Here is a 13,564-nt window from a genome sequence, read left to right on the forward strand (position 1 = left end):
CCAGACTTGCCGACTGCAGCTTTAAGATATGTTTAATGAAATCCGAGAGCTTTCTGTCCCTTCATTGACGGTCTACGCAACTAGCACTTTCAAGCCCCATAAAGGTAGTAAAGACATCATTAAAGTAATCCATGTGACTCCAATGTTATTCCAAAGCCCGTCTACGGAAAGCCTGTTCACTCCAACGCCCTATTAAGTCCTATTGGTTGTAGTTCCAATCAGAGTTCCACTGGGGGCGCTCGCCATGAGTGCAAAATGAATGGGAGTCTATGGGGCTAGACGGCTAAATTTGTCTCCCTCACCCGATTGCCGTTGAGAAATCTCAGATTTGATTGTAGGTTTTGCAAGTTCAACATGGGTTATAGATCGAAAGTTGAATGAACGAGTACTTATTTCTTTTCGATTTCTTACAGGTTGAGTTGTTGTTGCCCATAACACGCTAGCATTCTGCTAATGACGTCAGCATTGACGTCATTGACATTTTGAAAGACTTTTTAAAGCAAATAAGTGACTCTAAAAAATCTAACACCAAGCAATGTGTAATTTCTTTGCATCCCCTTTTGAAAACAACATTCAAATTACTAGACAAAAAATTATATCCTAAGAAAAGTGGATTTTGAGCGGTATAGCTCCATAGACCTCCATTCATTCTGCACTCGTCATGTGAGCGCCCTCATATGGAACGAGTGGAACTGCAACCGGAAGTTTATTGAGTGGCACTTCTCCCCTCATTAGACGTTCTCTGGTTATTCTCTAAAGTGCGTTCATGCAACAACGTCTGCTCTTGCATCAACACAACACGCATGTGTCGTGGTGCTCTCGTGAAGGCGCGCATTTGTGGTGTTGACACGAGAGCAGACGTTATGTGAACACGTGTTGGAGATTAATTTTTTGTAAATAATGTTTTTTTTTTTGTTTTTTTTTATACATAAACATAGAAAAAAGTAAAACCTAACCGTAGAGGCCTCAATACACTTTAAGCAAAGTCGAAGAACAAACTGGTGTGATGTAATTTTGAACAAAATCAGGTCAAACGTAGTTCGGTTGGAGTTTGTTTCTGGAGTTCGAAACAGCTTGTCAAAAAAAAACTCTCAGGAAAAGTTTGCTCTTGTTGGTAAACACCCTCAAACTACCATTGGGCCGTGGTGATGATGCCATAGGTGGTTGTGGCTCTGAAAGGCTCCACCTTCTTTCTGCTGTTCAGTCTGACAAGGTCGGACACGAGTAACAACTTACTGGAGAGCTGCTTTATTGTAGAAATTAAAGTTGTAATTTTAAATGAATGAGACATATAGGCTACTGTTTTTTTTTTTTTTTTTGCATTTTAATACTGCAAAGCTACTTTAAAGCAATCTATTGTATAAAGTGCTATATAATCAAACGTGATGTGACTGTAGTGCTGAATTGTAGAGCTGGTGCAAAAATATCACTATAATCAGATGCTTTCCCTCTGGTCCTCTTCGCGTGTCGGTCAAAAATGACCGAATTTCTTTATTTTATTTATATTTATATTCTATTATTTAAAAAAAAAAGTTTTTTACATTAATTGTTATGAAAAATGTGCAAAAATACTATTTTAAATGTTTATGTGACATATATCAGAACATCTGATACAGAACATCAAAAACATGTTTTACTCAAACTGTGAGAAAATCAAAGCCATAAATCTAAACAAGTTGTGTTCAAAATTTGAGCCTGATTAAGTGCACTAGAGGGTTTCTTAACTGCTGTTTTCTCACCGTTGTCATTTTTGTTGTGTTTTCTTACTGAGAGGAAATCGTGAAGCACATACTGTATTTGCATATTCATTTAAACATTGCTCTCAGCGACGTTGCAAACCATTCTAATTCAAACTTTCAGGGAAAATGTTTTTAGAATAAAGACAGAAAGAGTTAATCTTAGTGATGGTGACATTGAAGCCATGCAACCATGGTGTAATTCGTTTATTTATTAAATTAATGATCTTTACAATGGAACTGAATTAACACTGAACTGACACTTTTTTTTTTTTAGAGCTGCTTTACAGCTGAATTAAACTGTGTTTGCATCATTGCATTATAATTTTCCTGTTGTTTAATGTAAAGCTTTTTTTTAAACTAGCTGTATTGTATTTCCATACAATAATGGAATAATTGGCAAAATAATGCCAAATGTTTTTGAAACAAAAAGCCTGTTGAATTGCACTATAAATAGGCATTGCATTAACCATGCTTGCATTTTAATGCATTGTATTTTTAGGGCTTGCATTTTTATGGGCTGAAATTCAACATGGTTGGATATTTAAGATGTGAATATTTCAATTAAAAACATTTCAAACACATTTTCATTATAAAAAATTAAATAATCCATATTCACCTTTAATATTTCACTTCCAAAATATTCAAACTGTTTCAAAATACAACCTATAATATTCAACAGGCATTTTTCGGTCCATTTTATTTCGCTTTGCAAATTCGCTTCCACAAATTCAGTGGTTCAAATTCGACAGTAAATTCAACATTGACATCCAGGAACTGCAGGAAAAGCAGTAGATTGCCGAGCATACTCTCCATCTGCTGTTAGTCAACCCCACCAGCAGGTGGTGCAAAAGCGAAGACCAGCAACAGTTAGAGCAAGCCATTCATTCATAAAATGAAAATGATTATCTGTGTCAGTATGCGGAAAAGATGATAAAGACACAAAAGCTGTGTTTATGTTTCATTCAATAACTTCATTTTTACTTTCCCTGTGTAGCCTACATGTCAGCAGCTTTCTCTACCATGAACGGGATTATAATCGGTTTCCCTCAATAGCCTACCTCATACTCAAGGATTCCCCTTCCGTCGGGACAAAATGCTTAATGTAGCTTAATGGACTAATACAGTGATATAAAAGACCAAACTCGCACCTTATTGGGAATGTAGGCTGTAGGCTACTATATAGGCTACAGGCAAGCAGATGGACTATCTGAACTTAAGAGAATATGAACTTAACGCGCAAGTTTCATGCTGAGCGTTTCGTGATATACTGGCACAAAATCAACACTTCCTTTTTCTCTTCTATTCTATTCTCTCTCTCTCTCTCTCTCTCTCTCTTTCTTTATATATATATATATATATATATATATATAGAGAGAGAGAGAGAGAGAGAGAGAGTATAGTAGGCTATGCCTACGTGTATTGCATTAGCTTAAACTGGGAAGAGTTATAGCACTTGCATATTGTTGTCCTCCTATTGTTAGTTTAACTGTAAATCACTTTGGATAAAAGCGTCTGCTAAATGACTAAATGTAGCCTAATAAATGTAAAATTGGCTTGACATTAGACATTCGCACATTTAGGGACCGTCTCTAAAGTTGCATACAACATTGGCATACACGTTTCTAACTTCTGGGTCTGCCGCTTTAAATGCTCATGCTCTTTAAAGTCTAGTGGATTTTGATTGGGCATGCTTCTGAAACCTAAAATGACAAATGGGACACCCACCTAAGGTCTTGTGAACTTAACATAAACACACACGTGCATATGCACATGAAGTGTGCCTCAAGACAGGGCCATAGCAATTCGTATACTTCATCCACCTGCCATTGAGATTAACAGAAATGCCAACTGATAGCTCTTTTCAGGCCTTATAATGAAAACTCAATTGAGATTGAGTTCATTTGCACGTCTGTTTCCATTTTCTCTCCGTCACTGATCACAATACAGTAAACATGGGCAGTTCTCCACCAGAGCTTCATGTGCTAATCGTACCATATTTGTGACCTTAGATCACAAAACCAGTCACAAGTCACACGGGTATATTTTTGGTAATAGCCAACAATACATTGTATGGGTCAAAATTATCTATTTTTCTTTTATGCCAAAAATCATTTGGATATTAAAGGGATACTTCGGGATTTAGCATTAAGCTTTGTACCAGTAGAAAACCCATAGTGTTTTCGAATTACCATGCTTTCCTCCATATCCCCCTGAGACGAGAGATTTATGTATTTTTTTGTCTGGAAAAAATCCTCCGATGACGCAAAAATCGTAATTTTGCGTCATCGGAGGACTTTTTGGCCAGATGATAGAGACTACAGCCAGTAGTAGTAGTTAGTTCAGCACGTTTTCAACCCGCCCATAGAGGGTGGGATCTCACTCACAGAATGTACAAACAGTGTCAGCCATCTTTTATTTGGAAGCTAAGCTAACGGGTTCTTATTCTGTGGAGAAAGCTGAGTAGTAGGGGTTACCATACATCCTCTTTTTCTCGGACATGTCCGGCTATCGAGATCGTCCAAAATGTCCGGGATTCAGCTTTTGCTTTCTGCGGTCGCCATTCATTGTTTACATGCACACCTTTTGGTTCAATCTAACTGAATTCATTCCGATTGGTGAATCTGAACGTAGTGTTTACATGAACGCTAAACAAGTGATCGGTTGATGTGCATTTTACCATTGCTAAGAAAATACCCGCTCCTCCGTGAGAGATACGAGACCAGTGCGTCTCACAGGTGTCGTTCATCAGTAATCACGCCACCGGCCTCGCGTCATTCTCCCGCGGCCCTAGCCTCGTCCTGCTCGCCACAGTAAACATGATGAACGGCGACTGTAGAACGCAAAAGCCGAATCCCGGACATTTTGTGCGATCTCAAAAACCCGGGCAGACTTGTCACGGAGACTCATTAGTAGCTTAGCTTTGTTGTTTAACTGCTCTCTAACCGGTAGGCGTGGCTTGGGAGTGGTCTCCTAGGGCAGCGAAGCAAGTGCATTCTGGGAGTTGTTGTCTTTCATCCACATGAGCCAAAAAGACATTTTCTGGCTTTTCTCATTCTAGAAGGCTCCAAATTCAAAAATTATTTCACATTTCTACTACATAAATGATCTAATTTAAATACACATTCATCTTTCCAGAGGTGAAGTATCCCTTTAAGTAAAGATCATGTTCCATGAAGATATTTTGTAAATTTCCTACCGTAAATATATAAAACATTTATTTTTGTGAGTGAATGCAGCACAATCGCGAACATAAATGGACAACTTTAAAGGCGATTTTTCTCAATGTTTCGGGGTTTTTTTGCACCCTCAGATTCCAGATTTTCAAATAGTTGTATCTCGGCGATATCTTGCCCTATCCTATCAAACATCAATGGAAAGCTTATTTATTCAGCTTTCAGATGATGTATAAATCTCAATTTAAAAAAAATGTACCCATGTGACTGGTTTCAAGGGTCACATTTAACCTTTCAAACAGCCTGTCTCACTGCATTGACGCTGTGCTTTCTCTTCACACCGCGAGTGCTCGTTGTACGAGAGCAGCTCCGGGGATGTTTCTGAACAGAGTGTGATATGCTGTTACGGCACGTTTAATTTCAGTGTGATAGCTTGAAGGGCCGTCTGGAGGGGTCTCATGGCTCATTTTACTGCATCATCATTTTGATGCATGGTTTTCCCTTTTAGAGCAAGTCTTAAACACTATTATATGTTAAACTGAAGCTGCAGACATGTGCACTCTACTGGTATTTTTTTTTTTATCCCATTTAATCATATGTTTATGGAAGCCCAATTCTGCCGCATAAAAAAGAACATGCTTTAATACAAATGAATTATGATATAAAAAGTCATAATTATGACATACTAAGTCATGAGATGAAAACTAATTTGAGAAAATGATTATGAGATTAAAAAGTTTAAGTCATAATTTTGATTTACAAAAGCATTGTTTAATGCTGCTGAAATGGACTTTCATATATTTTCAAGGGTTCAAATCTAGTTTTTGAGAAAAGACAGACACCAGTTTAATTTTTGTTTACAGCTATCAGCTTCCAGGAAATTGTAACTGCTCTGTTTATCCCCTGCTTCATAGGTGTTGCACATCAGTTACCCTGCTCTGTCTCTTCCCGTGTGCTGCTTTTGGGAGATTACACAAAGGCTCAAGGCGGTTGCTCTTGGGCTTTTGCACTCTAGAGACAGTGGCTAATGAAGCTGAAGTCTATACTCATCAGCCGTGAAGCCAAACAGCCTGACTCAGGGGACAGAGAGACTGAAACAAGCCTCCTGTGGGAGTAACTACACGAACTGGGAGGAAGTTTTCCTTCAGCGCTGATCTTGAACCAACTTGCCCTGTTCAGATCACACACAGGTAACCATGATAGGGAACAAAACACTGGCCTCCTATCAGTAGGAAAACATTACACAGAAGGGTTATAACGGAGGGGAAAATTTTAGCACAAGGACGTCATAACATGGATTAATGAGGTCAACGTTCTAACGTGTGAGTATCATGGGTAATAATTGTATTATCCTCTAGCCTGTCATTTTTTTACAGCCACTTTAATTATCTGTAGTTGCCATGAAATCACATGAAATCATGAAATCACATACACAAAACTAACTCACACATAACAAACTCTCTATCTCTCTCGCTCTCTTTTCATCCTCTCCTCGGCCACCGAAAATTCTTATTCTTTTAATTTTTCAAAATTGAGTGTTCACTGGAATGGTACAAGAACTTTTCACTTTTGTCACACATGAAATTGGAATACACACACAAAAAAACAAATATTACTGGATTCAAGTTTTTGTGGCTATGTAGTTGACCCCTATTGGAATTAATAGAAAAAAAAATTTGTAAAAAAAACCCCACATAATCTAGAACACACACACACACACACACACACACACACACACACACACACACACACACACACACACACACACACACACACACACACATTTAAAATTAAATAGGGGTATAGGGGGACTTTTTTTTTCCTTTTTATTATTAAGTTGGCTTGGAAAAGCCAACATACTGATATTGTATTTAAGCTTATTATTATTATTCTTAGCCAAAATTTCTCCACGCTACTCTTCCTAAAGTAAACTGTTCAAGCTACAACCACTAAACTCAGACTAAACCTTCAAACTGTTCTGACTCGAGTTGCTTGCTCTTTTCAGACTGATCAGACTAACGGTTTTCCTAAAATTGCCTTTTCTTTCTTTCTTTCTTTCTTTCTTTCTTTCTTTCTTTCTTTCTAACCTATCTATCTATCTATCTATCTATCTATCTATCTTATATTTCTTTCTTTCTTTCTTTCTTTCTTTCTTTCTTTCTTTCTTTCTTTCTTTCTTTCTTTCTTTCTTTCTTTCTTTCTTTCTAACTCCAAACTAAATTCAAATTTTGACAGTTGAAGAGGCTCATAATACTCCATTAGCTGACATTCTATGTACTAATTCTAATTCATTGAGACTCATTTAAGCTTTCTTTCTTTCTTTCTTGCTCTCTTTCTTTCTTTCTTTCTTTCTTTCTTTCTTTCTTTCTTTCTTTCTTTCTTCCTTTCTTTCTTTCTTTCTTTCTTCCTAACCTATCTATCTATCTATCTATCTATCTTATATTTCTTTCTTTCTCTCTTTCTTTCTAACTCTAAACTAAATTCAAATTTTGACAGTTGGAGAGGCTCATCAGACTTCATTAGCTGCCATTCTATGTACTATTTCTAATCCATCGAGACTCATTTTCCATTCTATCTAATATTTCTAATCTATCTATCTCATAACAACCACCCAGAACACAATGGCAACCACCAAACAACCACCCAGGGGTGCGTTTCCCGCAAGCATCGTTGCCAACTATGGTCGCAAGTTCATCGCAATGTCCATTGAACTCTATTGGTAACGACGGAACTTGCGACCATAGTTGGCCAACGATGCTTTCGGGAAACGCACCCCAGAACAATTATTTGATAATTTGATCGGTTTTCATGTGACGGCAACAAAATATTTTTAATTGTTATAAAAGGATTGAGAAAGACAAAATCAAGTAATAATGTAATACTTCAAACTACTTTAAACTTCTCGTCCAAACTTTTCCAAGCCAACTTAAAGTTTGTCTCGACGAACTTTCGCATCTAGTTATTGTTATTATTCAAATAAAAATCAATCAGTGACAATGCAAACCACACACAGTTATGAATGGTAAATAATTTTTTTGGTGTTGTTTTTTTTTACAGTTTTTTTTCCTGATGTCTACCTTACTTGAATTATTGCAACATCTGACACATCAACATGTATACAAAACTACAAAAAGCTCAAAATGAAAAATTTAAATGCTCAAAAGTAAAAAAAAGAAAAAAAAAGAAAAGATTTTGTAATGTCTAAAACCACACCTGAATGCAAAAAGACACAATTGACTGACTTTAGGACCCAGCAGAACAGTTAATTTTCTCCATATAGAGCTTGAGGGCCATCTTAGTGGCCATAGTGGCAATGACATGTTATATTATTTTTTCCACAAGATGTCGGCAGAGACACCGAATGCATTATTTTTTTTATATATTATTTAAAATGTATTGCGGAGTTATTTTGTATTTAAAGCTGCAGTCCGTATAGTTTTTCCTCTTTGTCTCCATCTCTGTTTGAAATCTGCAATTGCAGTTATTCACGGAATTATCAACTTTACGTGGGTTGTGCCTCGACACGGCAAATCGCGGATGAATCCAATGTTTCGAGGAGAATGTGCGGCTGTCAGTCACCGCGCCGGTGTGGATACTGTCATTCGGAATCACAGATTCTACTTTTTGGAAGTATGACCAACATAATAATTTTCACCGGAAAATGTAATCTGAACAAGTAATTAACATCCACTTTTGTTCTGACCAACTAAGGGGAAAAAAGCATTGCAGTAAATCGCGCTGATTAAATCTAACGATCGCTTATCATATCACGTCAAACCGTGCAAATTATACTTTGTTCTCAAATTGTTAATGTTAACAGCATCAGCATTGCGTGACTACATTTAATGTGTATTAGGGGTACCTGTAGTTCAGTTTCCATTTCTGTGCAGTCTAAAATCGAATTGTCATACCAACAAATTAATGTTCCTTAGAACTGGTTCTCTTTGAAATACAAACACGCATAGCTGTAATCAGATGCATATTTACTGCATTATTCAATATTCTGATGCACGGGGGAAAAAGCCGTCTCTGCGTCCGTTTTGAACCGCTTCAAAACAGTTCACGCCACCTTTCATAAGCCCTTCCGATATTTATACTTGTTTTCGCATGGGCCCGGTTGCAGTCTGTTTTTTTCTGTAGCCACTCCGAAGTCCGAAGTCTTTTGCATTTTACAATGGGTGAATCTCCAGTTGTCACAGGTGATTGCTGTTTGAAACTTTCTGGATCCGCCATCAAATTTATACGTTTAATTATATCAAGTGCTGTGAGAAAAGGCTATAAATCTCCACCTCCAACATCCTCACACGCAATATAGCCTACTAGCTGGGAGACATTCTTTATGTGTACAGATGTGACGTAATGACGCAAAGACATGTTCGAATTTCCCGCGGAAATCCACGAGTACCACTGGAATTAAAAACATTATTACAAGCTTACCGTTTTGAATCAAGCTAAGGCAAGCAGATAGTTTTGAACACTGGCTGGTTTTGAACTTGCTCAAAAATTTATTTTGGATAATTTTTAACCCAAAAAAGTTACAGACTGCAGCTTTAAGTGAAAGAATGTGAATAATGTGCTTATTTTTATTGATATAAATTCATTATTGTTGAAATCTAGTAATTTAGAGGTAAATAAAATAATAAATAACAAAAAAATCTCCCAATAATTTAAATAAAAAAATATTATCAGAATTAAACTGATTAAATAAGCTATCTGGACCAACGCGGAAAGGATGTGTAACTCACATGCGATTATATTTATTTATATATATATATATATATATATATACTGTATATATAGCTAGTTATTTCAGTTTGTAAAGTTTTAGATATGGGTATTTTTCTCACACAAGTGCATCACTTTGCTTCAGAAGGCCTTCATTAACTCCCCGGGAGTCATGTGGAGTACTTTTATGATGGATGGATGCACTTTTTTTGGACTTCAAAATATCAACACTCATTCACTGCCATGATAAAGCTTGGAAGAGCTTGCATTTTTTAATACAACTCCGATTGTATTTGTCTGAAAGAAGAAAGTCATAAACACCAAGGATGGCTTGAGGGTGAGTTAATCATGGAGTAATTTTAATTTTTTAATAACGGCTCGGCCGTTTCTCATTCCAATCTCCATATTGCTTTAAAATATAGCAGTCTTTGCAGAATTCAAGTGGGTCTGATACGTTTTCTGGTATGCGCCGACTCACACAAAAGATCTGCTCTGTGCTATCGTGTCTTCTGGACCAGAGCAGACTGTGCGCACATTGTGGCGGTTCGTGTGACACTAGCGTGAAATGTCTCGGGTTACAAATGTAACCTTGGTTCCCTGAGAAAGGGAACGAGACACTGCGTCCTAAGACGCTAATGGGGAAACGCCTCAGCGTGACTGGTGTCTGAAGCATGTTTAATCGCGACAATTGTATTGGCCGGCAACAGCCCATGACGTCACTACTAGTGCAACCGTGAGGTATAAAAGGGCGCCTAAAGAACATGTCATCCGCTTCTTCTTCTGAAAGGACCATGTAGACACCCCAGAAGCATGGCAACGAGACACAGGGAACCAAGGGAACCACCTTCTCAGGGAACCAAGGTTACATGTAACCCGAGACATTCCCTTTCGAATAGGAACTTGCACTGCGTCCTAAGACGCTAATGGGGAACAAATGCCCATGCAGCCATGCTGAGGGGAAAGGATGCCGGAATGGCTGTGAGGGGAAATGAGGGGAGTGACACTACTTATCCCAAAAGGGGGCTCCAGGATCTACAGAGCATTGATTTTCATAGCTCTGTGGGGGCTGAGTACTCTGCATAGGGGCCCACATGATGGGAGTACCTGCCAGCTCTACTAAAGCTGTACTATCAGGGAGGCTCACCACAATCCTTCAACCTGATACCACCTCATTTCTCATAAAGGAAGCCACAGGAAGACCTACCTTCATCCAGCCCCTGGGAGCAGAGTACTCTGCAATTGACCCTCTCCAATGAGGGGAGTACTAAATAACCATAAAGACCTCCCAGGTGAAAAAGACGTAGTATTAAATGAATAAAAAATATACTTGAAATACAAATAGTATGTTTATAATACATTTGTATTACCAACATGCTTATTTGAAATGCATTAAAAATACATTGAATTGCATTTTGATATATTTCTAAAAAGTATACTAGAAGTACATTGGTAATAAATATATGCTTACTATAATACTTTAAATAAATATGCTAAACACAAGCATAATTTTAATATATTTCTAACAAATGCACTAAAGGTACATTGGTAATAAATATATGCTTAATTATACTTTTAAGAAATACGATAAACACAAGCATACTTTTAATATATTTCTAAAAAGTGCACAATAAGTACATTGGTAATAAATATATGCTTAGTTAAATTTTTGAGAAATATGCTAAACACAATCATACCATTTGTGTGAAGTTTTGTAAGAACAGCAAAATGATTAAGCTTTTAGTGTGTTTAAAGTACTTTAAACACTTAGGCCTAGTGTAATATATTTGTAATATTTATGATTTTATGATTTTAATATTTTAGATTTTTGTATAATGTACCAACTTCTAATGTATTATAAACATTTGTCAACTATTATTAAGCATTGCAATAAGCACTTAAAATTAATGTTGTTCACTTTTACTTGTTTGTAGGCTATACTTGTAAAGAGCTGTTGTCCATTACATGATATGTTTTTACTACTGAAATTCCCACAAAGATATCAACATCATATTATTTTAAATGCATCATAGATACATTTTCCAGTTTAAATGTTGTCCAAAAATATGTTGTACTTGTTTAAATTTGAAAAATACGAATAACACACGTGACTAATCCTGATTGGTTCCAGAGCCGTTGAACGGCTGTGATTGGTTCTTGTGATAATAATGAGCTCACACCTCACTCAGAGCTTGCTGTGCGTTCCTTGAATGTGATTAGATTTCTAATAATTTAGATTAGAAATCTAAATTTAAACTGGAGCGATCGTGTTTCTTTAGAGGATTTGGAGGAAACCACGCGATTCATATGGATTAGGTAATGTTTTTTGCGATTAACTTTTTCAAACGTGAACAGTTTTGGTGAATCGTTCATCAGAGGGATATAATCTCTCATGTTTCATTAGACTACGATATCTCAGTTTTTCTTTCGAAGATTAACGGAATTCTTAAATGTTTTGCAACTGCTTAAGGTTGAGTGATCATGACAGCATTTATATTTTTTTTATATATTTTTTATCTAACGTTAATAGAAAACGTAACTGTTTAGTGTTGTTTTTATTTTTTCCCCATCTTCAAGTTTGCATGACGTGTGACATTTGGAACCTCATTATGTTTCTAGGTAAGATTTGTATTACATTTACGTTTACTTTGCCAGTCGTATTTTTGACTCGGTGTAACAGCACGTCTTTTTCAGTTCAACTACATTCAGTTTGACCAATCAGAGCCAAGCTTTTCAAGTCGAAGTCGAATCAGACTCGAAGAGATGAAAATACTGCTATCAGAAGTTACAGGTAAGTTTTAGTTGCTGTTTGCATAAATAAATAGCTCACTGTTTAGTTTTTTTCATAAAAAAAAAAAAATTCCCAACATTTTTTCCTAGTGTCCTAGGCTAATTTGTGTTCATTCATGTAAAAATCTGTTTATTCAATTGTTTTTTTTGGGACAGCTGCAAGTCACTTGTCCTGGCTTACCATATTTTGCACTACTTCTAATTTCCTTAAATCTTTTTTAACAGAGGTGAAGAGTGTATGTGTTTCTGTATCACTTTTTTTTTCTTTTTTTTTGGTCTCAAAGTCAAAGGGGGCTGACTAAAACATTAATGCTACAAATAAAGATTAGCATTTGTTGTACATTATAATTATTATTCTTGTTGGCTGGGTATACTTTTTCAGTTAAACAGTTAAATTGCCCTTTTTTGCTGTGATACAGTGACATACCATGTAGACTTCACAGTTGTTCAAGAGATATTTTACAAACTCCTTTTCTGAATTACATTAACATTTTATATTGAATGTTTACTGTTAAAATATATGAACTAAGCATTACATGCCATGTTAAAGAATTCCATTTTTACCAGGTGAAAAAGACTTACTATTAAATGTATTAAATATGTACTTAAGTATGTTTTTAGTACAAAACAAATGTACTTTAATGCATTTATAATACATTTAACAGTACGTCTTTTTCACCTTGTACAACATGGGGAAATGTCAAAACATCATACTGTGTTGTAATAAAAAACGTCTAGGTTACGACTTCTGTTCCCTGAGAACAGGGAATGAGACACTGCATTGATGACGCTATGGGGAACACCCTCCATGCGAACCGGTGTTTGAAAAGCTGTACAATCACGGCAATAGAATTTAACTGTCGACAGCCTATGACACTACTAGTGCGACTCAGAAGTATTAAAGAGGCGCCTAGAGAACATCGTTCCCCAATAGCATCATCGAAGCAGCCTTTTGAAAGGGAACAGTTACCTTTTTAACAGAGGTTAATTTTGCTTTAATATAAAAATAAACTCCTCTTTTTCCCCTTTCACAGACACTGTGATCAAACAATTTCCAACATGTCTGAGGTGCGAGCACTGATTCGAAGGAAATGCAACAATGAGGCAAACTCAAAGACCAATCACTCCAATTCACTTGAA

General features: G+C 36.5%; 1 long non-coding RNA gene across 1 annotated transcript; it reads left to right on the forward strand.

The window, feature by feature from the left end:
• Positions 1-11,825: 11,825 nt before the first annotated feature.
• LOC311288504 lies at positions 11,826-12,417 on the forward strand. The gene is made up of 3 exons (XR_014626941.1): positions 11,826-11,950; positions 12,212-12,253; positions 12,329-12,417. It is a non-coding gene; the product is annotated as an uncharacterized lncRNA (long non-coding RNA).
• Positions 12,418-13,564: the final 1,147 nt, after the last annotated feature.

The sequence above is a fragment of the Rutilus rutilus genome (assembly GCF_951802725.1).
Source record: "Rutilus rutilus genome assembly, chromosome: 3".
Taxonomy (NCBI): Eukaryota; Metazoa; Chordata; class Actinopteri; order Cypriniformes; family Leuciscidae; genus Rutilus; species Rutilus rutilus.